The sequence below is a fragment of the Passer montanus genome, unplaced genomic scaffold (genome assembly GCF_014805655.1).
Source record: "Passer montanus isolate IOZ18808 unplaced genomic scaffold, ASM1480565v1 scaffold147, whole genome shotgun sequence".
Classification (NCBI taxonomy): Eukaryota; Metazoa; Chordata; class Aves; order Passeriformes; family Passeridae; genus Passer; species Passer montanus.
The window spans coordinates 864,228-890,647 of record NW_024361718.1 but is presented as its reverse complement, the minus strand read 5'-3'; the positions used below and the strand labels follow the sequence as shown (position 1 = coordinate 890,647).

General features: G+C 42.2%; 1 protein-coding gene across 5 annotated transcripts in view; it reads left to right on the top strand.

The window, feature by feature from the left end:
* Window positions 1–26,420, top strand: part of ATP2B2 (ATPase plasma membrane Ca2+ transporting 2) — a 396,338-nt gene that overhangs the window by 133,802 nt on the left and 236,116 nt on the right. For all 5 annotated transcript variants that reach the window (XM_039701003.1, XM_039700999.1, XM_039700991.1 and 2 more), the window contains exon 3: window positions 3,957–4,056. The gene's annotated coding sequence lies outside the window, so the exon portion shown is untranslated. The remainder of the gene's footprint in view (window positions 1–3,956; window positions 4,057–26,420) is intronic.

The following is a 26,420-nucleotide window of genomic DNA, read 5'->3' as shown; positions in this document are numbered from 1 at the left end:
TCAAAGCAAAGCCATTCCCAAGCTCTGAATGTCCTGTAAAGCTGCTTTGGTCGTGTGGCTCAAATAGAAATTTAAATAGGTAATGTGGAAAGAAAAGGAGATGTGGATTCCAGACAAAATACCCGAAAACGCTTGTGTGGGTTTTGTTGTACATTTCACAACAGGTGCTATTCTCTAAGCATGGCATAATGTGTTTTGTGGGTTTTAATATATTTTTTCAAGCTTAAATTTTAGTTAACTACAGTTTAGATTTCTGGACTTGACTCTATGCTGGGATGGTATGAATTTAGATGAAAGCAAATCTCTCTTGAAGGAATTTCCAATCTAATTTAGTTTTTAGGTATCTTCACTTTAAAATATTTAGTTAGTATATATTCACTAGGGAAAGAGTGCTTGATTTTAATTTTCATGATGATTGGATTATGGAATTAAAAGTTGATTGAACAAGTTATTTTGCTTTATTGGTTGAAGGAACATAACTCGGCAGTTTATTTTGCAGTTTATATTTTTGGTGCCATCTCATGTAACACAGGCTCATGTATTACTCATCCCTCCCTTCTCCTGAAAAGTCTTGGATTTTTTATTTCTCTCTTTAATTTCAATACCCTGGAGTGTTTGAATTGAAGAGTCTCAAATAAAAATCTATTTTGGGGCAGGAAGTTTTCTTGATGTTTTGGACAACACTTACTTCTACTTTCTAATGCCAAATCATCTTTCAAGCTGATGCCATTAAGCCAGAGAATTTTGTGGTTTGTATAATAATACAAGTCCCAAATGGTGGCAGCTATTGAAGTTAACACTTTTTGCCCAACTGTGGGAGTACCAGCATCTTTGAGAGATTCCAATTTTGGTTCTTATTTATGCTTGACATTTAATGTGCTTGACATTCTGATTATTTTACACCTACCTAATTTCTTCTAGCTCCAGGGATAATGACAATATTTTAAGCATCTGTGAAGTGTATCTGTGTGTTACAGAGCAGGTGCAATGCTACAAATGGAAGGAAAAAGTCCCCAAACTATTTCTGGAATCATTGTTTCTTTTGTGTTGCATATCTCAGGGTCAGGTAGAGTTTCTCACCAGCTTGGTCTGGTCACCAGTATTAGCTTTGCTAATATTTTATATCCTGTTATTTAGCCATATGCCTATCTGTGTGTGTATAGATAGAAAAAAATCACATAAAGTGGACTGGGTGCTCACATGGTGTCCTTTGTGATCTAGGGGCAAGGCTGTAGAGAGAGAGTTTCCCAAGTTGTTACTGCAGATTTATATTTTCCCTAAATTCTGAATTAAAATAACATATAAAATTCAGCCCTTTAAACTGAGCCCATGTGTCCATGGCACATTTAGTGTAGAACTTAGAACTGTGTGTTGGTTTATAGATAATTGGGATATAACCCAAGAAACGAAAATAATGGGAAAAAAATTACCCAAATGATTGTAAGTACACTCTGTGTAAAGTCCTTACTCTCTCTTTGCAAAGTAATTTTATTAATCTTTTTGAGTTGTATTCCCTTTATTATGTGGCTCCCTGCAGTCATGTCAGGTTTTAGGCTCTTTTGAAAAGGTTAAAATGGCTATCAGGGAAAGAGGGAGCAGGATGAAAACAGTGGGAAAACCAAGTTCTTCACAGAAGTGCAACTGGTGGCCACAATTTCCTTTTTCATGTACTGGAAATCTCATGTTCCATTTGACTATTGACTGAATGAGGAGTGACAGAGAAAAGTTAAAATGCTTTATTTTACAGACCCATGTGGGTACATGTTAAATACTCGCCCAAGTCCTCCCAAAACAATCACCATGGCCTAGCCAGGGGTCCTTGAAGCAGCCCTGACAGAATGGGTTTTAAGAACAATTAGAAAAATTCCATTATTTTGCAATCTTGCCACCTGGTGGTACAGCCTGATAATAAATATTTGGTTAGAAACCTGTTCCCAAAGTCACATTTTCTTTGGTAGACAGGGTCTTGAGACTAGGTTTTCAGACTGGATCCTACAAAGGCTCCTGTTTGTAGCAGGCAGGTTCAGTGTGTTCCTCCTTCACTGTCAGTGCCCTGTGTGGGGCAGTGCAAGGCTGTGCATCCCTTGGCATTAAACACCACAGAGTCAGATCAGAGGCTGCCTTGGGTTGGAAGGGACCTTAAAGCTCATCCCATTCCACCCCTGCCATGGCAGGGACACCTTCCACCATCCCAGGCTGCTCCAAGCCCCATCCAGCCTGGCCTTGGGCACTGCCAGGGATCCAGGGGCAGCCACAGCTGCTCTGGGCACCCTGTGCCAGGGCCTGCCCACCCTCACAGGGAAGGATTTTTTCCTAAAGTCCCATCTAACCCTGCCCTCTGGCAGTGTGAAGCCATTCCCCCCTGTCCTATCACTTGTAAATCACCTCTCTCCATGTTTCCTGAAACTTCAGGCGCTGCAAGGCCACACTGAGCTCACCCCAAAGCTTCTAGCCTCTCCAGGTGAGCAATGCCAGCTGTGCCAGCCTTTCCTGCCATCCTCATCCTGGAGCCTCCTCTGGGCTCTGCAGCAGCTCCAGCTCCCTCCTGTGCTGCCCAGGGCTGGGGCAGCTCTGCAGGAGGGGCACGTCAGCCACCAGCACCTCCGAGTGCTTCTCCCCTGGGCTGCTCCATCTTTCCATCCCCCCAAATCAGCTCCCACTGATTTCCACACACATGAGGGGAGGGGAAGTCTGGGTATACTGTGTGGTCCTGGAACACTGGGTTAGGCATTAACCTTCAAAATACATTTGAAATGTGATTTACAAAGGAATGGTGTCCATGTCCTGCAAGTCCCAGGTAAATTACACAAACTGAACTGACCTGAGTTAGAGCAAGAATATTTAAGGGATGTTGCTATGCCTCAAACAAGTCCTACAAAAGCCAGCAATATGGAACTGAAATGTGTTTGGATAGTTTGAATGTTCATTTGGGCACAAGGTGGAGACTGAATAAAGCCCATGACGTGCCAAACCTGGCAGAGCTGACACTCAGTGGCAGAAGCATGGGGAAAGTCACTCCTTTTTGCTAATCCAAGATGAAGCAGATGTGATCCTACTGGTGTCTGCAGGGAAATCCTCATTTATAATGAAAGATGTTTTCACATGGTGTTCAAAGGGCCTTAAACAATCCAGCTTTGCAAGCTGAATCCAAACATGATTTACTGAGGGGTGTGATGAATTGATCATTAGCTGGAGCTCACAAGCCAGAAGTGGATGTTTGCTCTCCCAGGAGCGTCCCCTCTGGCTCTGCCAGATGCTGTGGTGTGACACCAGAGGAGCCCAGTGTAATTCTGTGCTTGGGTCAGACATGGCATCGTGCTGGAGCACAACAATCCCTTTCAGTACCAAACATGAAAAACACATTTCTTTCTGTCTGTCCTTATGGTGTGTAGTGGGGATGTGTTCCCACATCCCATCCAAGGGGGGCCTCTCCTTGCCTGTCATTCCATGCACCCTCCTGAGCATCTCTTATGACACCAACCAGAATGTTACTTACCATGACATCGTTGTGCTGACCCTAAGACCTCTCAATTATTCCCTTCCAAGTTCTTATGTCATGCAAGGAATGTCTCTCCTCTGCTCCTGCTCTCTCTGCTGGCTTTTCCCTCTCACACAGACACAACACACACGGAGTTTTCAGTCTCCAAAAACATAAAAAATCACATTTATTTACAAATATGAGAGGCCAGAGGGCTACAGTTCTGATAAATGGGTAAGAAGAGATGTCACTGGACTGTGTTTTCAAGCTTTTAATTCACATCTTTGGTCACAGAGTTGGAACTTTTTAATCCCTTGATTTTACTGCAAAATGTCCCTAACTATTTATGACACTGGATGTTTGCTCTTGGATCTATTTCTCCTGTGGGGCATCCTTTAGATCAATCCTTGTTTGTTCTATTAATTTGCTTAATTCTCTGGGGTTTGTCAAGTCTAATTATCTTCTTTCTTTCTTCCAGTTTTGAAATCAAGATTGATTAGCCAACACGAGAAGACCCAGCTGGTTATGTGACTCAGAACCCTGTTCATGAGGCACTTGCTTGTTTTTACGAGACAACTGTAAGTTGCTTCTTTTTCTTTTCCTCCCTCAAATTAAAAATCTACTGTTGTAACTTCATAGAAATTCTGGAAAATTCTTGAGGAATTCACTTTGATTGGTAAAGACAATCTTGAAATTTGGCTTGGTGATGCCAGCCAAGGACCAGACGTGCTCCATTCACTTTACCAGAGATTTTTTCCACAGAGTGATGGTTTTCCATTGTTTAAGGAGAGATTCCCTCGGCTAGGAAGATCAATCTGCTGTCTCTGTACGTTGCGCTATGTGACATGTGGGATCAGGGAATGTGACAAACCTGTTTGCAGGGCACTGCTGGTGGTTTGTGTGAGGAGATGCTGAATCCCAGCACAAAGTGGTGCAGGAGGAGCTGACTCCTCTGCAGACAGGTACCTCTGGCAGAATTCTGCATTCTCCCACAGCCCCCAGATCCTGAGGTTTTGGACTAAATAATGATTCCTCTGTACTTGATGTAGACAGGGGTTTTTTTTCCTCACAACTATAAATTTGTTCTTCATAAGGCAAACCCTCAATTTTACTCACAAATTAGAATTTCTCAGGTAAAATATCAGTTATAGTGTGGAATGCAAGTGTGGGGATGCAGAAATGGAAGTTCCAGCAGTAACAGTGCATTGCTTAATTATTTTTTTATCTATATAATGAGCTAGGTTTTATAAGCTCAACTTAACGAAATTATTAGATCCAGGTGGAGTGCTGATACATTTGTCACCATGTTTGGTGCAGTGTGAATCTAATTTATCATTTTTCTCTTGCGTGAAAATGCTCTGCCTTAGCAGTGATGAGACTTTAATTTCTGCAAGCAGGTGGTGGGGGGTTTAATTATTAAATTTTGGGAGCCATAGATTTACAGGATGTTCCACCCAGATGAGCAGGAATCCAGCCAGTGCTATTAGGTATGGGGCAGCACCACATTATCTCCAGCTTTTCTTTAGTTATAACTGCACTGAAAGCCAGGCAGGCTGGGTTGGCTGAACTTCATAATCTTGTTAAAATGGCATTGCCCAACTGCCACTGATTGTATAAAAATTCTCTGTTTTGTACAAGCTGATATTTATTCTGAATTTTCTCTTGAATAGCAAGTGATTCTAGTAACTTGCAAGTGGTGATACAATGCATGTACAATCTGTATTTTCATTTGTTACCTCTCTTGTTGCTGAAGGTTCATTAACCAAGGAGGGAAAATGAGGTATAATATTCAAACTATTAGAGAAAAAAGGGAAAATAGCACTCACCAGCAAAAAGCTTTTGGGCTTCTGAAATAGTAGAACCAATAAAGAAAAATTAGTAAGTATTAACTGTAAAATAAAATTTTGTAGAGTGAAGTATAAGCTTAGTATTAATTTTTCTGATTGCACGGAGATGTCTGAGCAAACTTGCTTTATGACAACAATAAATATATTCCAAAAATATTGAGATTATTAGCAAGTTATTAGGGAAGAGTGGGAATCACATTCTTTTCAGCAGGTAAACATAGGAAGGACAGCAAGAGCACCCTGTTACTATGGGTGTCTGCTCACAGAACTCTCCCTCTCCTATGATGTGTGTGGAGCAGACTTAAAGTTTGATAGCAGAAGCACAAAGAAATTAATAACTCAGATTAAAAGGCTTTGCTGGTTTTCTGTGGGTAATGAAGGAAGCTCTCCATAGATTAGAGCTCTGAATTCTGGGTGGCTGAACACTGGTTTGCAGAACACTGCACAAAATTGTTTTAGATTAATTTTTCTATACTGTACATGGAAAAACCTGAAACAACTGTTGTGTTAGGAAGTTGATAAAAATAATTATATTGTACGAAGTGGCGCTTGCACAGATTTAATGCGTTCAAAATATTATGTAATCTAAATGTGGGGAGAAATTACTCAAAGGTTTCTCTCCTTTTCCATTACTGATTTTCAGAGAGATTTCCACGCAGGTGATTTCCACTCACCTACAGTTCTCACCTCCATGTAAATGTTTGATGGGCTCTTTTAGCTAAAACTAACCCAACTTCTGTCAAAATGTTCTAGTGGATGCCTATATTTTTTCAGTATAGAGCAGAATGAAAACATGGTCATAATGACTGTGTGGGCAACTGTACCATCAAATATTGCAGAGTGCTCAGCATCACTTCTCCCTGACAGCAGCAGTTTGTCACTGGTGCTTTAATGAAGGTTTTAATAGGTGCCACAAGCTGTGCAGACCAAATATTGTGCTTGTCTTTCAAAGTAATACAGACTCAAGCTTCATTTTTCCCAAAACTCTTAAAACAAGTAGTCTATAATCTATTTGTCAGACATTTAAATGTCTGTAAGAGACTGAAAAGTGAAGACAGACTTACTAGAGAGGGAACTTTCTTAGTCATTCAGCTATTAAAAAAAAGAAAAGCCTCCCGAGGTTTTGTCCTTTTTTATTTAATCTTTTTTTCTTTTTCCCCCAGAGAAATAAGCAGAATTTGAAATGCTGTAATTTTCTCTATTTCTCAGTATAATAGTTTCAATTCCTGTTGTGGAAGGCAAGCTGCCAGGCACAACCACACAATTCAGTGAGCTTGTAGAGATAAAAAAATTGCGACCCCCAAAACAAACCTTCCTAGAGCCTTCAGACTCTCCCATCCCATTCCAGGATAAAATGGGCTGAATCCCTGGATTCCTCAGTTTAACTTCCCTCTCAGCCAGAGCTGAGTCTGCACACATGGAAGGTGTTGCTGCCTGCACTGATGAACACGAAGCACCTGCTGTGGTCAAACCTTGGCAGGAGCTTTAGACAAGAGCCAGGAGGTCCCAGTGCTCTGGGAATGTGTCTGCTGAGCTCAGGAACTCACAAGGATATGCTCTTCTCAAAGGCAGCTGCAAGTGTTGTCCTCTCCTAAAGATGTTCCCGTGTGAAATCCTTCCTGGTTTTGTTTTGTTGTCCCTGTGATTTATTGGAGTTATTAAGGAGATACTTTGGGCTGTGCTGTTGTTTCTGTGCTGCTCAGCCCTGAAATGCCAGCTGGAACTGGGCATGGAAAGCTGAAGGAATGGTTTTATCTTGTGTGGCTGCACCTGCTTTCCCCTCCTGGCCTGTAAATGCAAGGCACTAGTAAGCCACTGAAACTTTCCAGCAGTGAGACAACCTTTGGCAGACAGCTTTTGTCACTTCTGCCACCTCCCCTGGGGGCAAACAGCAAAGCATGGGGCTCCCTTCACTGCAATCCCCAGCACAAATTATCCAGCAGCTCATCCCAGACAATGAGAGATGTCAGCAATGCCTGGTTTGCAGGTGTGATGTCAGAGACAGCCCCATCCATTCCTCCATGGATCCATCCATCCATCATCCATCCATCCATCATCCATCCATCCATCCATCCATCCATCCATCCATCCATCCATCCGTCCATCCATCCCATCCTTCCATCCATTTCTGTGCTACTTCTCTCCCTGCATTTGAAGGGGAAGAAGACCCTGTTCCTTTTTCTGGCACTTGTGAATGTGATGATGCTCCTTCAGAGGGGTTGTGCAGAATCAGAGCAGGCCTGCACCTACAAAAATCTGCACATTCATCTTCTCTTTGCACAAATAAATTAAATATATAAATATCTGTGAATGAATCTGAGCTCTTCCCTAGAGCTACCTGTACATTCAATTTCTCTTTGCACAACTAAATTAAATATATAAATATCTGTGACTGAATCTGAACTCTTCCTCTGAAGAGCAAACTTTGTTTAATTAGTCTTTCCCTACTGTCTGATGTTAGTGACATTTATAATCATACAATTACTGCTTCATTTCAATTTTATGTTATTTTCAGAGGTCAGGAAGGGTAATATTCCAACATATCCGTACTCAGTAAGAGGGTAACAGCTGACAGGAGTTCTTGCACGGGGTTTTCATCAGTAGATCTTGAAGTGCATTAGAAAAATATGGATTTTTATCCCTGTTTTAAAGGTGATGGGAACTGTGGCCCTGTGAGGCTGCCCAGCATGGCTGTGCAAACCTCTGCATGTGTTCTATTGCCTAAACATCCCACCAGACTCCTGAGCAACAGATTAAAATACAGTGTGGAAACACAAGAGCAGAAAAATTTAATGGAATCTTAATGGAATAAAATTAGGATTTTTAAAAAACCAACCCCCCAAAAATTTAGCATATTCCTGCTGAATTCTGTATTGTGTGTTTGGTTCAAATAATCTCTTGGATGGATTAACATGAAGTTATTACATAATATCAGTTAATTTTCTAATTAATGAGTGCTACCCTGGGATTTAAGCAATTCTCACCTGTCTTGGTGTGACCTGACTGTTAAAAATGGCAAAGAGCCTCAGTGTCAGGGGCTGCTCTGGCAGAGAGAACAGTGTTTGTGCTCCCCAGGGTCCCAAGGAACTGAGCAGTTTTGGGGGGGAAAAGTCAGGTGAGACTTCAGTGCCTGCTCAAGGGACAGGAGGAAATGTATTGGATTTATATCAGGAGCTCCTTGCAGGTGCTGTTGGACACATTTCCCTCTCTGAAGAAAGACAAAGTGCTCCAGGGAGCAGCTGCAAACAAGAAATTCCTCCTGACTTTGGAGCAATCCTTGTTGATATCAATAAATTGTTTGTGATCAATAAAGAGCTGCTGCCCATGAAGGGAAATTCATGTGTGTGTTTGTGCTTTAGGGTTTTCCCTGGCAGGCTCTTTGATGGAACAGGGTTTGTAGGTGTGCTCCCAGATTTTTACTGGCTTCTGGCTCTTCCTGGAGCCCACATTTCTGCAGGTTTCTCTAACGCAGAGCACAGAAATGGGAATTTTCTTAATGTGACATGCACAGAGGGCTGGGTACAATTCAAATGCTAATATGTAGAAATCAAATCTCACAAAGGAGTGTGTTAACATTTGTCTTTATTCACACTCTATTTCAAAGGATATGTGCCAAGCCTTTCTTGACACTCAGGGTATTCTACATTGAACAAGTTCACCCCTGAAAGGCAGAGAGAAGCATTTCCTTTGTGCAAAGTTTAAGTCTTTTGATCCCATGGAAAAGTGAATTTTTCCTTACATGACCCCACCTGAGCCTGCTTTGCTGATTCCTCCACTTTCTCCAGCGTTTCCGTGTTAAATTTCCCTTTTTAAGGGAGAAACTGAACTGCATATATCCAGCAGATTCTGGATAGGGGATTTTTTCCCCTCCTAGCTGATTTTATTGCTTTCCTGGGTGCTGGGAAGTCTCTCCTTGACTTTGGTGTTCTTTCCTTTCTTTTCCAATTTACCCTGCCTGTAAATCAGCCTGAACTCCTTTAGGACAAAGCACAAGTTCCTTTTTCACCTGGTCCTTATTGGAATGTGCATTAAGCTCACAGATGCTGCTCAGCAGCTTTGAGCTCTGTGTTTTGCCTGCTCTTGGTCGTGTTGTTGGAATTCCCTTGAATTCAGGAGTTGTGTTCTCTCACAGCAGCACAGTGGGTGAATTCCCTGTTTGCTGAGCCAATCATTTCCCATTGCAATCCATTTTTCCCCTGAAGAATTCATCTAAGCCAGGGATATGAATACCTGACCTGAATGGGTATTTGCTACTGCCCAGCTTTTGCGGGGTTCTGTGATCCACTGCCCTTTCTGTGTGGCTTTCCCTGAGCTGGGAATTTCTTCAAATGCAGCTGGAGAGGAGTTTGTGACTGCTCCAGGATGGGACCACCTTGGCCAGGTTCAGGCTTGGCCCTGACTTCAGGCTCCTGCTTCATCCTTTACTTGTCCCTGTCATAGTCCAAGGCACAGGTGTAGATTAAAATACAATGTGGAATGTGGCATTCATATTTTCTGAAAAATCTCTTTGCCCAGGATTTTTCTCCTGGGAAGCTGAGAAGCCTCAGAGAAAAAGGAAAAACAATAATTATCTCATTGCTTCTCCTGTGTTTTGCTGCTTTGGAATGTGTTTGGAGATTGTTTACCCACAGGTGATTGTTTCATTGGACTCTGCTGTGAGTTGTTTTCACTCTTTGGCCAATCAGGGCCAAGCTGTGGCGAGACTCTGGAAAGAGTCAGGAGTTTCCATTATTATCTTTTTAGCATTCTGTAAGTATCCTTTCTGTATACTTTAGTATAGTTCAGTTTAGTATTATTTAATATAATATAGTATCACAAAATAATAAATTAGCCTTCTGAGAACATGGAGTCAGATTCATCATTCCTTCCTACCATGAGGGACCCTGTAAATACAACAGTGGAAACACAAGAGCAAAAAGATTAGTGGAATCTTAATGGAATAAAATTAGGATTAAAAAAAACAAAAAAACCAAACCTTGAATTCTTTGGTTTCTCCATCCTTTGCACCATTTGGATGGATTGAGCAGCTTTTTCCTGAATCTCATTTGAGATTTCCCCATAATCTCTCCCTGCAGATGTTGATGCTTCAGTGCTCAGTGAAGTGATGCTTTGCTTTTTATGTTCTCAAGCAACACATGGTCTGCAGCCAGCTCCTGAAGCTCACAAAGTATTTAAGAATGTGTTTAAATGCAAGGTCTTATAGAAAATGCAAATTTATTACTTGTCACTTGATTCTCACCATAGATTTCTGGAGAGTGCTCTGAGGCTTTTTTTTTATTGGTGCTATCACTACTTTGCCTTCATGCTTATGCTGATTGTCTTTCTTTGCCAGAGCCCCATAGCACTTGTTATCAGTAGCTACAATTTCCTGCCACCTGTGGTGGAATATATTTCTTCATTATAAGCTTTTTGCTGCTTCCTCAAGTTTTGTCTTTGATTAGCTGCTATGGAACTTTTACACATCATCATCACTTGTCCTGCAAAACTTGATTATCTGATAAATATGAAAATTTCTGCTTCCAGCTTCTCTTGGCCCAGATCATTTAGTGCCAGTTCTGGTAGCAGCACTGACCTGAGCTGATGCTAAATGCAGTCTGAGAGTGTGGTGAAAGGCTGGTTTTGTAGGGTTTATTTGGGATTTGTGGTCGTGTTTTTTCCCCCCTTTCCTTAAAGTGAAAGAGCACTGGAAATGCCAAGGTTGGGATCAGTGACTTACCTGAGTTGGGCTGGAATATAGCAGAGATAAAAACTTTATGGTTTGAATTTGGTGAACATTTTCTTAATCTTATTTGCAGCAACTTTACACCTCTGTTTTAGAATCTGTTATAATTTCAAGAATCTCTTTATAAATGACAACATTTAGCAGAGGTTTGCCACTTACTGTAAAATCTTCAGGGAATGATGTGCTGTGAATCCTTCTGCCCAGACCCAAAAAGAAGAGAGCATAAATCACACAAGCTCCTGGCTTTGTAAATGCAAACATGGATCTTGTTTTTATCCATTAAATGGGTCTTTAAGTTTAAAAACCCCACATTTTTTATTGCAGGAGCAGCTGTCCAGCTTCTCCTCTGTAGCAGGTACCAACATCATCTGGGATGAGAATAAAAACTGAGCTTATCAGAGTGTGATAAAAGGAGCATGTGTGTATACGAAGGCAAATGTAAATTTCCAGCATCAAAAAGAGAACTTGGCAACTGCAGATGTGTGGCTTAAACACTGTAGGAGGGGAGGGAAGGAAGGGTTTTGTTTCTTTGTGCTGAGCCGTGCTGGAGCAGCTGCTGCGAGCTCTGCACAGAGCTGAAGCGGCGCCGTAGGTGAAGCTGCTGCTCTGTCTGGGATGCAATGATCCAGCAGATTCTGCTGGGAAAGCACTGCCCTGGGGGAGTGCTGAGGGAAAAAGAGAAGAATCATCTCCTATAATCTTTATTGGCGTTTTTATCTTTACACTTTCTAACCTTACCAAGCTGCTGGATATAAATTCCAGCTTTGGGGGGAGATGAGTCTGTGTTAGTCTGTAGAAATTGGTGTTAGACAGGAGAACCTTAAAAGCCTGGCCATCAAATGATCCCTGACACTGCTGGAAAAGCCGTGAGGATGACCCCAATGGGTGTCATCCTTCTCCCAGGTACTCCTGTCACCTTTTGGGTTGCTCTAGCTGATGGCCTTTGGGTTTGTTTGGTTGTTTCCTTTTGGGTTTTGTTTTGGGATTGTTGTTGTTTGGTTGGGTTGGTTTTTTTTCCCCCAAACCTCACTGCTGAGGAATCCTTCCTTTCTCCATTATCCCACAGATCCCCAGAGTGCCCAGTCCTGCTGGAGCAGGTGGTTCTCCCCTGTGAACCTCTCTGTCAGTGGTACTGGACAAACAGCACTGAAATGGGAATTTAATCAGTGCCCATCCCAACTGAACTCTTCTTTTTGGCCTGCAGGCTTTGTCCCCTCAGTGTGATTCCTGGGGGAATGACATGGCCATGGAGCATGGAAGACTTAGGGAGCTGCTGAATCCTCATTTCCTCACAGCCTTTTAAAATTTGTCCTAAATCCCATCAAGTAGCATTCTTGAAAATTAGCAATGTATAGTTTGAGGAGAACTAGCAGCAGGTTCTTTCTCTATGGTGAGAATTTAACAAGGAAACTTCTTTTTCCATATCCAATTCCAGACTTTCTGGATCAGAAACGGCATCTAAAGCAGAGCTTGGAACCACTAGGAGTGGGTCCCTTGTAGAGATGATTCAGGGAATTGGGGAGAGAGGTTGGTTGGTGGATTTTGCAGGGCAGTGGGGTTGCTTTGTGTCAACAGATCAGACCAGGTTGTGATTTTTGGGAAATCTAGTGCATGGGCAGCCAATTAGGCCTTGTCAGAATAAAGGGTGAGTTTTGCAGCTCAACAGCCCAAGGCAGGGTCCTCTGATGGAAAGCAAGAAAGAAAGCAAGAAAAGCAAGCAAGCAAGCAAGCAAGCAAGAAAGAAAGAGAAAGAAAAGAAAGAACCTGAGGCAACCAAATTACAGCCCCAGCCTAACTGTTGTGGTGTTTCAGACTAAAGGATAGCAAATTTGGATTGCAAAGGCTAAAGGACGAGACTGCAGGAGTTCAAAAATGGGGTCATTAAGGATCAGAGAATTTTCTACCTTGTCTTCATGGAGTTTAAATTAATTTTGGTAAGATATGGATGGGTAAAGAGTAAAATTTAAAAAAGGAGAACTTTAACAATTTTTTATTTTAATCTGTATCTGAAAGAAAAATGGCAGAAACAGAAACCCCTCCAAATCATCATTACACTCTGAATATTTAGGATACAAAAAGGGCTGTAATGCACTGGGTTTTTTTGCAGCTGTGTGTGTATGAATACACAGGGGGGTTGGTGTGCCTGCTCATACATGCACTGCTGGAGTTCAGCAGCAGCCCCAAGGTACAGCAAGATTTAAACCTGTGAAAAGCTTCAGTTGTTTCCCATCTGGAGGCTCATTTGAATCTTTGGATTTTGCTGCAGAAGCCTTGACCCCTGTGATGGTGTTATTTATTTTTCCATCAATTTTGTACATGACGAGACTTTTGTTATTTCTGTGGTCAACTTTGAGTAAAACAGATAATTTTCATACTACAAATTTAAAAAGCATATAATTTAGATTTTTATTTTTCACTTTGCTTACAAAATGCTTGTTGTGCTCACAAAACACTCTCATTATACAACATTTTAAGTTTTGGTGATGGTGGCTCAGTCCTTGTCTGTTAGGAGCTGGAAACTGGCTTGAATGATTCATTTTGAGCAGCTATTTTGGGGGCACTCACATCATCTTGGATGCAGCTCCACACAAAATGGATGGGAAAATGGGAGTTGATATCCCTCCTCCACCTAGCAATTTAAATGAAAATCCATAACACTTGAGCAGGAGACTGTCACTGGGATCTTTTTGGGAAGAACAGACTTTAAAAATACAGCAGGGAAAAAACAAGGCAGGATCCCAGGAATGAGGAATGGTGGGAAATGGAGGAAATCCTGTGGGCAGTATCCAAAGTCACACTTGGCTTTAAGTCACAGATGTTTGCAGGGAAAATCAGCCAAACCAGCTCCAGTGAAATGAAAACTGCAGCCAGGCAGGAGAGAGACTCTGCTCGTGTTCTCACACACTGAGGCAGAAGGATCTGCTCCCAAAAGAGGTTTGGGGTTGTTTGCCACTGGTTGGGAAGGATGGAGGAGGAAGGGAGAGCACAGATCTGCCATAAGAGCTCTGAAAGAAAGTCACTTTCCAAAGAGAGGAGTCAAGTGTTTTATAAAGTGGGATTTTAAAAGAAGAGATCAAACTTTTGCACTGAGTAACAGTCGTGTCATTTTCGTGGCAGTGGCTTCTGGCTTAAAGTTGCTGCCAGTCTGTTCTGTAGTCTGTGAAATTCAGTGTTATGAGCAAATGAAATTCTGTGACAGTATTTATATGAATATTTCTGAGGTACAGAAACAAAATGCACTTTTGCTCATATACAATCAAAGTGCAGTAGTGTATTGAAAAAGGTTTATTGCAGTTTTGAATGAGCAGTGAATTTAATGAAACTTGGTTACACTGGGCTTGGCTCCTTGTTGATTAATGAGAAATAATCCATATTTCTCAATGCAGGAAGAAATAATGTATAAAAATACAATTTTAATCATATTTTTCATGCAAGCTGTGAATAATACAGTTTAAGTGTTTTGTTTCATCTCTGTGCAGTGTTTTTGGTGGGGTTTTTTGGACTTTTTTTGGGTTTCTTTTTTAATAGGCTGGAAATGGTTTTTTTTCTTTGTTTATAGGCTGGAACTGTAATTTAACCCAGGCAAAAGTCCTGCAATGTTACAGGTGCCCATTTTGACCAGTCAGTGATGAATATTCACTTGTTTTGTGAGCAGATGGGATTCCAAGTCTGTGCAGAAATCCTGTCAGAAGTATTTCCTTTTGTACTTGTGTTCCAGTTCTTTTCACAGCTCTCCTTCCACTTGGGACATGTTTGGTGTGGGAAATCTGTGTTCTGACAAAATATTGAGAGGTGAACAAAGAGGGAGTGGAGAAGTTTGTCTTGTGCCCACTGTGAGAATGCCTGACACGTTCTTGGTGCGCTGCTGTGCTCTGGGTGGGGATTTCTACCTGGACAAAAGGAAGTTTGAACTCCTCACAATTTGGGTGGGCAGGGATTAAGGTTTGCTGGGTGGAAGGCAGGGACTGGTCAATGAGGAGCAACTTTGTGCACAGCTTTACCACCAAGAAATGAGTTATTCCCACATAAATCCTGCACTGCTGTAAAAGAAAGGTTTTATCCTAATAAAGCTTTAATAAAGCCAAGGAATTCTTGCCAGTAATTTTACAATGCCAGTCCCACGGAGCTCTAAAGCAATGCAATCCACAGTATTTATAGAACTTCATTAAACATCACACCTGTTAATTTTCCTTCAAATTGAGGACAGGGAACCAAAACAATTCAGAATGAAGAAAAAACCACTGCCATGAGACCTTAATGATTCTTTCCATGTCTTAGGTACATTCCCTGGGATTATTCTGCTAATTTTCTACCTCTGATTGTTTTGTAAATGAATTTATAAGGTGGTGATGTACATTAGACTGGAAATTGTTTGGTGATGGAGTTGTCTGGTTGTGTGAATTTTGATGGACAAGACATTATTCACCATAATATAATTTATATATCTTGTGTAACTCTGCCATCCAGGATTTAACAGCTCCTTCTAACAGATCACTAAAATTTCATCTTTGTGATTTTTACCTTTTTCTAAAGTAGTCCTTTCACTCATATTCTGAAATAGAAGGAAATTTTCCTAGAAGCAACTCTTTATGGAACTCACTTTGGGAAGAGCTCCTATTGCAAAATGCCCGATATCTTTACTGCAACTGATTTGAAAGTGCAAAAGGTCAAAAATGTCCTAATGTGTTTTGGCAATCCACCTGTCAGCACAGCACATTTCAGAAAGGCTTTTGGGGCTTTGTAGAAATTGCATTTTTCATTTTGATTTTAATTTTATACCTGGAAAGGATTAGGGGAAGGATTCAGCTGACGGCCGAGTGGTGAAACAGAAAATATTTTTAGAATGGAAGATGCATATTGGAAAAGATTTGGACTCAGAGGGATGTGGTATGAGGAAATATTTATAAACTTTAATAATGAGTAATAATTAGTGAGTGATGTAGGAAAAACATTTTTTAGTGAATTTTTCCATCTACAATGCCAGATCCTCATGTTTATTTGCTCCTGGTTAGTGCAATATTTTTCCTGACCTTGTTCCCTACTGCAGAGATATCTCACAGCAGAGTATCCTCCAACCCAAAATATCATTTCCTAGAGAGCAATATTGAGTCATTGATTTAGTTACTCACTCTGCCTTTCCATCACCCATCATTTTGCCAGAGCTGCTCCCTGGTGATGGTGACCTTGCAAGATGACAGATTAATTTCAGTCTGGGAATTTGTGCAGGCTGCTCTTTTACAATATGTGTATACAAAACAAAATATTCTTTAATTCATTAAAACAGTTTAACTCTGTCCAACCCAAACTCAAACACAGAAGAAGCTTCAAAAACTCATCCTTTTTTTTTTTCCTTCTCTCTGCTCTTAAGTCCCTCCTGTCACCTGAAAATCCTTTGCCTCCTCTCTGTTCAGTGGCACAATGAAGCAGTACTCACAGAATTCCTACAGTGCCTGGATGCAAAATCCACACAAAATGTGTCACAAATCTCACAGTGAACGAGTCTGTGGGGTCCAAATGTCAAATTGTTGATGTCACCTGTGGGGAGGAGCTGCCCAGAGCAACAAGCCTCATTTCAGGGCAGTGGGACTGGGCTCTCCAGGTACCTCTGGGAGATGTACTTCTACCTTGCTCTATATATATTACTATATTCCAAAACCTTAAACCTAAGTTTTCCACCCTGTGACATCACACACTTAAACTTCACACCCACAATCCCAGTTCTATCATTCAATTTTGGAAGCCTTTTCCACGGCCTCAGGTCAAATGCAGTGTTCTCCTGGGAGTCCGAGTCTGTCAGCACAGAAAGTCTAAAATTCTCAGCATCCAGAACTCCAACAAGTACCTTCAGCAGCTGCTCTTAGGAAAGCAGCCACATCTTCAGTCCTCCTGGCTCCTCCCCAAAATCTCTGTGACAGCTCAACTGCTTTGCTTTTAATCAAAATGGCTTCTGGGAAACTGCTTCACTGCCACTGATTAATGTGGCGATTTTAAAATGGGATTTTTAGAATGGAATTCAGGGAAATTTGTAAACATTTTTACAGCCCTCATGAAAACCACTCTGGAGTTTGCAGCCAACCTGTTTTCGTTTGGGTTTGTTTGTTTTTAACGGATCCATATGGTTGTTATGAATACATGGTCCATAAGATGCTGAGAAGAACATATTAATAACTGGGAGCACATGAAGGACTAACTTTGCAGTTGTGACTACGCCCATGCATATTCTATTTGCTATTGTGGGAAATATTAATGAAAAGCTGTGAGAAGGAACCTCAAAAAGAAGCTGTAACTTCTGAGGGATACAGAGAATTCTCTTTTTGTGCACACTGTGGAGTTTCCTGGGCAGAAGGGATTTATGTTTGATTTTGCACAGAGAATATGGACACTACATAGAGATTTTCTCCACTGGGACACTTCAGCTGAGTTTAACAGCTTGAAATCAGAGCCACTTTGTGGTCAGTGAGGAATCCTCATCCATGGCACAGCTGCCTTCTTGTGGAAGGGGTTATTGACCTTTGTGAGGTTTGCTGGGGTTGGGACACGTGGTTGTTTCAGCACAGCTTCAGCTGGTGCAAAATTGGGGTTTGGCCCTTTTGGTTTCACCTCCATGGGCCCAGTCCTGCCCTGCTCTGGGTCCTGCACTCACCCTGGAGCAGATCCCAGTCCTGCTGGAGCTTCAAGGAGCCCATGGTGGGAACAGCCTATCCAACACCTAAAGCTCTGGAGTTGAAGGAAAAGCACCTAGAGAAGAGGTTCATTCTTTAAAAACTAGGATGGAGCTGATTCTCTTAAAAGTCCTCAATGTAGCAGTTGTGCCCCATCCTTCCCAGGAATGGGAATGTCTATTCCATAAGATCACAGGTCATTTTAGCATTGGGATAATACCCAATGAATGTTCTGTGGTTAATGCACTTTCAGCTACATTTTAATTAAAAGGAAAAGCTCTAGCTCTTCATAATTTCTCTTATCCTGTTTTAATTATTTTTTTTTAAGAAAAGTCATTATTGCAGAAAGCAAAATCAAAACTTGTGTGTCTTTGTGAACTTAAATTTGCATTTGAGTTGTTGCACCAGTTGGCTTCCAGTTAGGATTTTCTTATTCCTGGAGCTGATGGAATACCAGCACACTTTGCTTGGGCAGTGACAATGGCCCAATGGAGGGAATAGTAATTGAAATTAAGATCCATGAAGGAACATTTGTTGACAAAAGCAGAAAAAGAATCCCATTCCCGTCTCCCTGAGCATCACTTTCCTGCAGTTAACCCTGCACAGAGCTAGCTTGGGAAGGAAAAAAAAAGCAGAAACGAAGCAAAAACCGAGTTTCAGGAAGACAAATGAAATTTCTGCAAACCCAGCTCTCTGAAATGAATGTGTCTGAGGTGAAAACAAGCTCCAGTGGTCCCACAAGGGGAGCAGGGAGAGGCTGCTCTGAGGAGGAGGAGGAGGATGCGCCATGGATCCTGGATCTGCTTGGGTGTGCTCCATTCTGACTCCAAGAGATGCTGACCTGCCAAACTCAAATGTTGTGTGGTTTATATTGTCAGAGAGTGCTCAAAAGAACCTGCAGAATCTGTGTCCAAGCAGAAAGACTAAATGAAACAAAAATGAACAGTTGTTCTATCATGGGATTGTTCTTAGATAAGGGAGCAGCCTGGCTTTCACAGAGACATTAATTTGGATCACGAGGTTTATTTGTCACCTCTGGGTGAGAAATCTGTGTGGTCACAGACTCCAGAGAAGGAGCAACCTCTCATCTCCACAGGGCAGAGCTGTGCAGAGGTTAACTTTGTGATTCTGGCCGGGCCTCATCTAATGTGATAATTACCTTCGGCACCTTTGTGTCTAGGCCTAATTCATCTCACAAAGATAATTTACCACTCAACCTCATTCTCCACGTTCCAAATGACACAATTGTACAATAAAAACTTCCATGTTGGGAGTAGGGAATGGAGGCCAGTGTCTGGGGCAAAAGCAGTATCTGGACAGGAAAATATGCAGGAGTAGGTGGAAAATTTTTGACTCAAAACAAGTCTTGCATGGGGATTTTTAGTGGTAAACTGAGATTTGCTGTGGCGAGACGTCTCCAATTCTCCAGCAAACATTTGTGGATTTCCAAAGAGGCCATGGTTCAGGCAGTATCTCCGGGCCTTTGGTGGCATTTTATGGCAGGCTCTATAAAGTTACATGTGCCGGGTTAATTTTTAGTTTTGTACTGTGGCTCAGACACACTTTGTGCAAATATGTTTTGATAGAGGCTAATACCCCCAAACTCCAACCTGAAACAGTTTTTAGTGTATTTGAAATAGGAGTGGCACAGGTTAGTCCAGATAAAGAGGGGAATATTTAAGAATTCCCGAGGTGGAGGAGTCTGTAATTGCTACTGGCACCTGAAGAGGAGATCTAAGTGTAGTCGATAGCTGTGTTGATGATTTCTCCATTAACTCCTGTGTGTGTGAGTTCTCTTTACAGCTGAATAATTGTTTATATGTAAATAAAGCTATTGCATCTTTCTTTCCCTCTGTAAGGACAGTTGTAGCTTAATTACCAGAGAGAGACGTGTGGGGAGCTGGGGAATGTTCACCTTGTGATTAATTTTAAATTTGCTTCCTATTTATTTGCTACTTGCTACACTTAATTGAGTTGTTTTTTTTATTTTTTTTAATTTTTTTTTTCTTTCTGCGTGGAAAAGTGTGCATTCTTTCCTTCTGGTTTTAATCTTAATAGGTGATATTTTCATTCTTTCTGGATAATTAATTAAGGTGAATTGTAGCTTTTTTTCCAGGCTTCCCCGAGAGGGCTGAGGTTCTACTGTCACTTCTTGTTGTGCATGTTTGAACAACTGTAGAATCACTTTACAGTTAATCGTATTGGGGCTTTTTTTACGGTGTGAGAGAAGAGAAATCATGAATTAATCTCTTCAGCGGACCTTGGCTTCTCTCACAGCAAAGTTTCCCTCCTGTAAACGCTCGGTATTATGTCAGCTCCCTAGAAGTGCTCATTATCACCTACACACTGGGTGTCAAGTGCTGCTTTCTAAAGAGATTAGTACCTTTTCCTCCTCCTCCTCCTCCTCTTCCTCCTCCCTCATGCTTGCTCAGCTAAGGAGAAGAAAATCCAAATTACAGCAGCCATCCAGGATGGGAGCTGGAAAATAATGCCCTGATTTGGTTGCTGCTTCAAGGAGAGAAAGGAGATACAGGATGTGATTCCTCCTCAGCAGCGCCTTTGTGCTGACCTAATTTCACCTGACGTCAGGAGCTCTGGGTAGGGCTGAGATTTGGTTAGGCTGAGCTTTGGGTAGAGCTGAGCTTTGGTTAGAGATGAAATTTGGGTAAGGCTGAGCTTTGGATAGGGCTGAGCTTTCATTAGGGCTGAGCTTTGGTTAGAGCTGAAATTTGAGTAAGACTGAGCTTTGGGTAGGGCTGAGCTTTGGTTACGGCTGAGATTTGGTTAGGTCTGAGATTTGAGTAGGGCTGAGTTTTGGTTAGAGCTGAGATTTGAATAGAGATGAGCTTTGGTTAGAGATGAAATTTGGGTAAGGCTGAGCTTTGGGTAGGGCTGAGTTTTGGTTAGGGCTGAGATTTGGATAGAGATGAACTTTGGTTAGGTCTGAGCTTTGAGTAGGGTTGAGCTTTGGGTATGGCTGATCTTTGGAGAGGTCTGAGCTTTTGTTAGGACTGAAATTTGGGTAGGGCTGAGCTTTGGGTAGGGCTGAAATTTGGGTAAGCTAGGCCTTTGGATAGAGCTGAGCTTTGGGTAGGGCTCAGCAGAGAGGGGCTTTGAGGCTTCCAAACCCTCTTTGCATGCCCGGGATGCATCATCAGGGAAACAGGTTCTGTAAGCAAGGCAGGCAAGCAAACCCAGGTATTTTCTCCCTCTGGGATAGGAAAGATAAGCAAAACTGCAATCAAAGTAACAATAAAACCAAATCCTAATCAAAGGGGATCTTGAACCACTAAACTTTTTTTTCCTGTTTTTCTTTGTGGCTTCTGTAATGCACCTACACCTGTGAGAAGGCTTGGCTCATTGACCCCTTATCCATTTTTTGCCAACCACCTGCAAAGAGCCACTCCCACCTCTCTAGAAGGGCAGGAATTTGGTGTCAGGACTTACAAAAGCAGACAAGTGCAGATTAAGCAGGAGAAAAAAAAAAAAGGAAAAATTCCATTTTCTTATTCCACAGTTGATATTCCCTTGGACATTACCTGTGCATGGAGTGAGGGTACCCAGAATGAGAAAGGAAGTGGAAAAAAGTGAATAAAAACATTCCAAGCAGAACACACCTGTAACAGTGATGCCTGCTTTTTGTAGAACAGGAAGAATAGCAGCATTCTTTGATTTCAACTCTGTTTACAGAGGTGAAAGGGAGAAAATAGAATGAGCTTTGGGAAATAGGACATGCTGCCACATTGGGAAAGTGCAGGGAGCAGGAGGAGGAGGAGGAGCATGAGCATTTTCTTTCCCATCTCTTATTTTTTTTTAATTTCCAGCCGTGCTAGCTAAGCACTCAGCCTGGATCTTCCTGCTGGAGTCTGCACTGACATAGCCTGAAAGCTTTTTTGTCATTTCTGCTTCCTGTTTAGAATCACAGGATCATTAAGGTTGGAAAATACCTCCAAAATCAGAATCCAAATATTGAGCACCACCTTGTGAGCCAGACCATGGCTCTGAGTACCACATCCAGCTGTTTCTTGAACACTTCAGCATTCCTTTGAAGCAAATGACTGGGATTAAGATTCTCTGCTTCTGTCTATTTCTGCTTTGAGCAGGCTCCTGCAGCCAGGACTGTGAGATGTTATGTTTGGATAATTCATCCTAACAAGTTAAAGGCTGTGTTCCTTAGGCTGCAAATTCAAATTCTGTGGAGAAATACAGTGACACCAGCAGTCTGGGCAGTGGCATTTCAGCCTTTTCCATGGAGCTTCCATGTCAGAATGCTTAACAGATTTGTCCCACTCACTTTTTCTGGATGATTTCACGTTTTTGGAGCAGAGTTTTTCCAGCTGTGGCAGTGCTGGTGCGAGCTGGTGTCTGTGTGCAGGCTGTGCCCCTGCCTGGTGGCTTGGCCTGCTTTGGTGCTTCCCTGCAGCAGGATTCCTGATTTCCCCCTTTATCCTGCTGGACCTGCTGGTAGGGAGGCCACCACTTCTTGGTCATGGGCAGCTCCTGCAGAGAGCCCTTGGGCAGAGATGTAGATGTTGCTCTGGGATTTGGGATTTGTGGAGCAAATGGGGAAGAGTTCTGGAGGTGCAGAGGGAGAGGTCCCTCTGCCAGTGTTCATGGATAAAGAAAGGAAGTTTGGGAGTTCTTCCTGCAGAAAGCAGGGCTGGCAGCAGTGCTGCTGTTTTTCAGATTTCAAACATATTTCAAACAGATTTCAAACATTTCAATGAGGATAAAACAAACTCTTCAGAGAGTGCTTGTTACTAGGAGCTCCTAGAAGACAGAAAGAGGCACTATTAGCAAAAATCCCTAATACTGGAGGGGTTTATGGCATTCAGGAAGCCCTGCTCCTAAAGGTCTTTTCCAGCCTAAATCATTCTGTGTGTGGGGCTTTGAGGAGCTGCTCCAGGTGTTGTTCATTGCATACAGAAGCTTTACATACAAGTCACACAAAAATATTGTGCGTGTGTGTGTGTGTGTGTGTGTGTGTGTTCTGAAGAATGTCAAGCTGCTCCAGGTGTTGTTCATTGCATACAGAAGCTTTACATACACGTCACACAAAAATAGTGTGCGTGCATGTGTGTGTGTGTGTTCTGAAGAATGTCGGGTTTTTGTTGTCCGGTTTGGGTTTTTATAAAATATCCCAGTTGAAGGCTGAGGAAGCAGGAATTCAGTCTTATATGTGAAAAGATCTTGAAGTACAATTAAATTAACAGGTATAACTTTAATGCAAGGGGCAAAGAATATGGGGTGTGGAAGGAAAGCCAGAAAAAGAGGAGCTGATTCCTGAGATGTGCCAGAAGAGCTGGGGCTGGGATTCCTTCAGAGCTCAGTCTTGTGTTGACTTTTATGCTTGATAAGTCAATGTTCTGAGATTTGACCAGAATGTATGTAGGTTAAAAACTGGGAGAACAGTCCCCTGAAGAGTTTTGAGGATCTTCTAATCCACAAAAATAATATTTTGAAGAACTCACTCAGGAAAAAGTCTGTAGTCCCCTCAGCTCTGTGTTATGTTCAGCAAAACATGGGATATTGGATTTACTCCTCTGTATTTCTGCAATGTAATAGAGTGCAATAAATTCCCCAGCAATTTGGCTATTTAATATTTATTTTGTATTTACCCAGTAGATTTTATCTGCCTGTGGAAGGCCCTGAATACTGAGAGTTTATCAGAGTATTTAGCAATCTTCTGTTTGTCCTCGCTGCACATTTGGGAGATGATCTATCGTGGATATATTTAGGAAGCGGACACGGTGAAATTAAATCACTTGGTCAAGGTTACGGGGAGAATTTGAGATGGATGTTGAAATTAAGCCTGGATCTTCCTAGCCCTGAGCTAATCCTGTTGCAGCATGGTCACCCTCTATTTGAAATCTCTTCTGTCATCACGGGCTTGTTTGTGGTTTTGGCTGAGTTTGCTGCAGCCACAAGGTGTCTGTGGAGCCCAAGTGGGGACACTGCAGGACAAGCAGCCCCTGTCCCCCACCCCAGCTGCTGGGCAGAGTGAACCCCTCCTCCTGGAGGAATTCCCAGCTGTTCTGCAAGTTGGGAGCTCAGAAGAGACTCAGTTAATGGCTCGGGTGGAAGCACTATATTCCAGGTGGCATTCCCAGAAAGTACCTTGGAGCAGGGGGAGGTGGAGCTGGGCTGGGAATTGGAGGTGCTGGCCCAGACCTCGGTGCCAGGCAGTGCCACCAGAGGGGTCAGTGCAGAGGGGAGCAGAAGCCTGCAGAGGTCTCAAAGTTGGTTTTTGAGTGTCTGCCTTGAGAACTGATCACAGAACTGGGGCAGCGTGGAGCTCAGCACAGACAAATTGCTCAGCTCTTCACTCCAGGATTTTCCAGGATGATATAACTGAGCATAAGCTGTGCTAACTCTCATTCTTTTCCAGCTAAATATACATCTCTGGAGTCTTGTGCAGCTTGAGCTGATTGTGTGGTGATGGAGAGGCAAGGCTTTATGTAAGGCGTGTGTAGGAGATCTGAGAGAGATCTCCACAGGGATCACATTAGAGCCTGTAAATGTGGGATCAGTTATTTACAGCTGAAGCTTGGGGTGAGACAGGAAGGGATGAAGGATCTGGATGTCACTGTTGCATTATCTCCAGAGAAGTGCTCAATGTCACAATATTTGCTTCCTGATTTCCTATTTGATGCCTGATTTCATTGGGTGCCATATTTATAAAAGATGGGCTATTGGTTTGAAAATTAAATTTCTGAGTTCACTTTCAATCTTGAGGTTTCCAGCTCTTAAAAAAAATAAATCCAGAGCTCCCTAAGGTTATCACTAAATCTTTGTAAAACTGTATTCCTTTAACTTAACTGGATGCTGGTTTTGCTGTCCAACAGCACATTTTTAGTTCCTCTTGCACAAGTCAGAAATGGTGTTTTAAAATAATTACTTGGATTGGTTCTGTGAGGGATAGAAAAATGTACCAGAAAAATGTTTATTGCCTTGTACTGGTTAAACATTCCCTTCCTAGAGATTGAAATCCTTGCTGCCTTGCTGCTCTCGTGCTGATTCTGCAAACACACCCAGAGTCTTTCACTGCTGGAACACCAGTGCAATCACTTTCCCTATTCATGGTGCCCAAATAAACCATGTGTTTAGGTTTTCTCATAAACCAGGAGAAAAGAAGCCAGATTTTCTTACAAGTGAGGTAATCTTCCTCTTTACAGACAGTGATTTCAGCATTTATTATTATTTTTGCCTTCCAGGAAACACAGGATCCAAAACTTGTATAAATTAAATATCCTGGTGTAGACTTTTGAATGCTGTCATATTTAATTTGTATAATTCATGCTTTTCCAATCCTTCCATATTGAAGGAATTTAGGTGGTCCTTCATAAAACCTGGACATCCTTCCTTCCAGGGCATTCATTGAGTTTCTCTCCTCAGCTGGTTTAGAAGTACCTCCTTTTACACCCACCAAAATTATATCCTCTAAGAGAAATTAACTTCTTATTTTCTTAATAATGTGATCAATTTAATTTCTGTATAATTATATTTAACTTAGTTTAGGCTGGGAGAAAGCAAATGATGTAGAATAAAGTTCTGTTTCATCAGATTATTTTGTAATCCTGCAGAGAGGAAGAAGAGGCATCCCAAAGATGCTTTCCCAACTATTTTAGAGGATACACAAAGGAAATGGTTCTTTTTAATTCCCCTGCTAACAAATTACAATTTTTTTTGTTGGGATGAAACTCTCCTGGACTCTGGGGAGGGCTCTGCTGGTGTCAGTGGCAGGACTTGAGGTGACATCAGTGAGGGGCTGGCAACAGATGTGCTGTGGGATCGCTGTTTTGGGGTTTTGTAGATGAACAGGACACTTGTTTGGCTATGAAAGGGTCTTTGTGACAACAGAGGGACACCTTTTCTTTTGGGACCAATTTCTTTGGACACCTGGAGGGCTCTGTACCTCTGCTAATTAACATACTAATTAAGAGTTGAGCTGTGGCTGTGTCCAGTCCCTGTGAGTGTTTTCCCAGCCACGCCAGGGGATGCACACTCAGTTTCCTTCCCAGTGGGTGACATTGGCTCTGGGAGCTGAGGGTGCTGTCCCGGCCCTGCTGAGGGCCCTGGCTGGGACCAGGTGCCTGGGGAGGAGCATCCTGGGCAGCTGGGACACGGCTCCACCGTCCCCAGGCAGCACCAGCAGGGGACACTTCAGGTGGCACCTGGGCTCATTCCTTAAGGGGGAGCCCAGGATTTCTGTAAAATGGGGAACTGAGGGCTGACAGCTTCTCTGAAATGTTTCCTTGAGAAACCACTGCCTTTTTAAAGGATAGTTGAGCTTGGCATTCAGATGTTCCTTTGGAGAATTAATTACTTGAAGACCAGGGCTAGCAGACATCATCTCAGCACCTTCGGGAAGCTTCTCTGTGAGTCTTCTCTCCCAGTCACAGAAATTACCAAAAATTCCATTATTTTAAAAGCAGGAAACATAGAATTCCAAATGATGTTTCATTATATATTTTATTATTTTATCTCTTACCCATATTATGATCTTCCATTGTTGCTCCTGAGCTGGAATTAATGAAATGGCAAGAGGGGAAAAAAAACCTCAGTGGGATTTAATTTTGCGAATAATGTGCTGAGGGCTCTCATCACTACTTTATCTAAATATAACAGTGTGAGCATCTCTGGTGCTGGTGAATTAGAGGATGTTTGGAAGCTGCAGCAGCTCCTGGGAAACCCAATTTTCCTCTCCACAA